The sequence below is a fragment of the Carassius auratus genome, unplaced genomic scaffold (genome assembly GCF_003368295.1).
Source record: "Carassius auratus strain Wakin unplaced genomic scaffold, ASM336829v1 scaf_tig00010893, whole genome shotgun sequence".
NCBI classification, from domain to species: Eukaryota; Metazoa; Chordata; class Actinopteri; order Cypriniformes; family Cyprinidae; genus Carassius; species Carassius auratus.
Window position 1 is genome coordinate 1,268 of NW_020524149.1, and position 4,105 is coordinate 5,372.

Below are 4,105 nucleotides of genomic sequence, written 5' to 3' on the forward strand. Positions count from 1 at the left end.
AAAAAAAAAAAGATGTGATTGTTTCCCTTGATCTGTTAAAATGGTACAAGTCTAATGTAGAGGGCAAATTAGACCTCATCATAAAAGCGTTACAATTTTTGCACCACTATTAAAGATTTAGTCTTAAGGTTTTGGTCATGTACTGTCTGTAATGGTTTCATTTTATCCATGACAAGAAATTGAATGCACTTGGGATGAATCAGACCGATATCGTTTGGAGGGCTAATTTGTTGGTTTCTTCTCCCTTTTTGTCGTGTAGCTTTTCATGAATAGCGAGAGGCCTCTTTTTGTCCTTCCTGCATGCGAGCCCTTTGTCCTAGGGACTTTGTTGTCTCCTCCTGTATCCAGGACATCCATCTCTCCCATCACCAACCTCCTGTTTTAAAAGGGCTACAGGCTAGTTTGTGCAAAACTCTGTTATTGATTTTTGTTCATGTCAAAAAAAAAAGAAGAGAAGGAAATACTCTAATGTAAGGTGAGGGTCTCCGCTTCAGAGTTTGATGAGGATGTTTGTTGTGAAAAATGGTAATGATTACTAATCTGAAGAATTTGTACAGTGAAAAATAAAGTTTTACGTAATGCTTTTAACTCCATGTGGAAACTGTTGAACTGAACAGAAACATGGGGGGGGGGGGGTGCATAATCTGAATTTGGATCTTGCGATATCAATGCATGTTTCACAATGTGGCAAGTTTATCTCAATTACATTTTTTTACTCTGAGACTGAAGCAAGGTTCCATGGAAACGTGTTTAAGAATTAAATTAAACATTTATAATGCTTTATAGTTTTTAGATTTCCCAGAGTGAATGCATAGAGGCCAACTGATGTAATAAACAAGAAAATGGTTTTGCGCAGATGTCTTGCAGATTATATACATCATGCCTTAAAAAAAAACAAGAACACTGTTAGATTAGTCAGAGGTGAGCATTAAATCCAGTGCCATTATTTTAAAATATTAACCAGTAGCGTTCTGAAATAGAATTTTTTTTTTTTTTTTTTTTTTAAATGCTTTATTGAACATTTTTATATATATAATATATATATACATAAATCTTTATAGGGCCATATAGTATGAAGGCTATGCTAACTGGGCAAACACATCAAAATAAGGACACTGATGATTAAGAGATATACTAATAAACGTCCTCAAAAGCCTGTTGTATGATGATGCATGCATTTTAACACTATTTTCTTTAGGTATAGAAAATTAAAATTAAGTTGATTCAGTTCAGTAAATGAGTATATTGGAGAAACTTAGAATTCTCAGTTACTTCATAGAAGATTCATAGATTTTTTGAAAAACATTTTTTACAGTATATTTTGGGCCTTTTTCTTGCAACAAAAAAAGTATGAACTATCAACAGGGTTTTCATCAATTTTTTGTCATTTTTATATTTCAGAGCCCTTAAAAATTAATGTATCAAATATGATGCAGCAAGCTTTATAGGGTTAATAATTGAAATCCTTTTAAGCATGGCACCACATTGGCTCCCTCAGTCCCTGGTTAAGAAGCCCTGATTATGTGATTAAACTGTGGGGTGAACTGTGTGCTGATGAGTGTGAACTATTCTGACATTTCATGATGTGACTAATTGGAAAGCGTCTCACCTGGCCATCTGCTTGTACATGCCCAAAACCTCCCTGTGCCACATGCTGGATGAAGGCAGGTTCCTGTAGCCTGAGACCCGAAGGAACGGTCAGGGTGAGAGTGTGGCGGGGGTTGAGAATATTCACTTCCACCATAATATCTGCTGCTGGGGTGTTGTCGCCCTCCTCAGTCTGTGCCACAACCTTGTTTTTTGGGTTCAATAGATTTAGTATCTGGTTTTTCCACTGAATCTACCACCACTGTTGCTTTCCTTCTCACCTACTGAATACCATGCTACATGTCCAAAATAGCACAGTATGACAAAAAAAAAAAAAAGTGTAATATGATATTTTCTTGGTAGTGGCTCACCGTGGCAATACTAAAGATGCTCTCAGGAGTGGTGTTGTCATTGGCAAGCTCAGTCACAAAACCAAAGTCAGAGGCCATGTTGCTGAGCCAGCTGATGGTGTCATCAGTGTGATGTCATTACACAACGCCCACCACCTCTTCACACTGCTGCCTGGACGCTTCCAACAGCTGAGAGGCTTCATCCAACTCGATGTGTAGTTCTCTTACATTTGGGCATTCTATGAATCAAACAATAAGGACTTGAATGATCAGTATCACTGATAAGAGTTTTCTAAAGGGACCGCTCTAGAATGTGTTGCTTCTTAAGAATAACCCTGAACTATAATAACAATACACATATTAGCATCAGAAATGACCGACGGTAATGTCTGACTTGTTCTAAGCATGAGCGTATTCTTTTCATTAAATAATGGTTAACCCATAATTATGTCAATATTTACTTAAATGTGAACTGTTTTAATGACTTTTTATTCAAACTTTTGTCATTGTGACAAACTGACAGTGCCTATTCTGACATTCATTGTATTGCTATAATAGTGTAATATTTACTTTAACAAGTAGATGGTATGTAGATGAGGGACAGGACTGTAAAATAAAGTGCTATCAAATTTTCTTTTTTGGCTGAACACATATTTGTCAAGATAAAGCACCTTTCTCCTCCTTTGTCTTCTCCATAGCATCATGAATTTCACTGAAGGCTTGTGTGACTGCGGCCTCAAACTCCTCCAACACACTTCTAACAAAATCAAAGAAGCACATCTTCCAGTCCCACACCTTCCAGAAAGGCAGAATCCAGAGCTTTGTTGGCAGGCTTGAGCACCAGCTCGCTCTCTTTATTCTCCTGAAGCTCGGCCTTCATAGGGCCTGGTCCAGCTCATGGTGGAAGTGGGAGACTGTGATTGACCAGGCTTCCCATTGTGGTGAGCAGGTTGCTGAAGGAGTCCTCAATCCTCACCACCTCCAGGTCAGGATTCTCTGCGCTCTGGTTCAGCACAACCTCATCCTGAGCATCACAAGGGCCCAAGCGAGAGCTCAGCCTTTGGAAGAAGTTCTGTAGCTGTTGAGAACAGAAAAATACATGATACAAATTTGGTATTTTGATTCTGTTAATAGCTATCTCTATAGCTGAATGGCAAAGGTGGATGAGAATTCTGTACTTTATTGTTAAAGGTAGCAAATCGACGGCGGCAGGTGTTGATATAGAAGTTCTTACAAGTGTCCTCAAGACAAGGTCTACATTCCTCCCAGTAGGACTTGAGAGACTCCCTACACTGCTGTTCGGCTTAGTTCAGCTCTTTCTACGTCCTGTGCGATCTCTTGCTGCCCCCTGGTGGTGCAAGAAGACAAAGACAGGTTTTGAACATTTAAATCAAAATGGTACTTCATTTTATGTTGAGAAGTTTTTTTATTTAATTTTTTTTTTTTTTTTTTTTTTTTTTTTTTTTTTTAACACAACTAGAAAAACGTTATTTTGTTTTTTTAAAAATTCCACTTATATTGACTGACCTTTTTCTTCTTCCCGCTGTGCCTGAGGGATTTCATGAGGTTTGAATGTTTCCCTTCGTTCCTGGCCATCACCTCCTTTACTTGTTTGATCCCAATGGTTTAGAGCCTTTATTTAAAAGTTTTTTGAAAGATAATTTTTCTTTTCTCTTGGTTTTTGTCCCCAGTCAGTCTAATAGTTTTGATCATGGGAAAGAGCGAGCAGTAAACAGCTGTGAGTAACCACTGAGTGGCACTACATCTTCACTGAAAATTCACGTGTTTTATAACCTTCAGGAAACTTAGTTACTTTTAGTCTTAGTCAGTATATGTCACTCTTTAGTCCTGTGGTCGTTTGTGTCAGTCTTTTTATCTAATACGTTTTTATGTTTACTTCCCAGATACTTCCACTGAGAATTGAGGCCCAGTTTTCTAGATCATAGAGAAGCTTCTAGAGTCTAGAAGCGTCTTTCTTGGATTAATGAGGTGGAATATGGGATCTATTAAGCAGTTTAAGAGGTTACAGAATGTGGCAAGTCTTCTGACTACCCAAAACCCTACATTTGATCTTTTCAGCAACCAGGCATATGAGGTGTTATCTTGAGAAGCAACACATTCTAGAATAGTCTAGAAATACCACCAGAGGTGCACAAGTTCACCAGTTT

The 4,105-nt window shown here is 38.0% G+C and overlaps 1 pseudogene; it reads right to left on the reverse strand.

The window, feature by feature from the left end:
• Positions 1-2,075: 2,075 nt before the first annotated feature.
• On the reverse strand, positions 2,076-3,533 carry LOC113072899 (clusterin-like protein 1; annotated as a pseudogene).
• Positions 3,534-4,105: the final 572 nt, after the last annotated feature.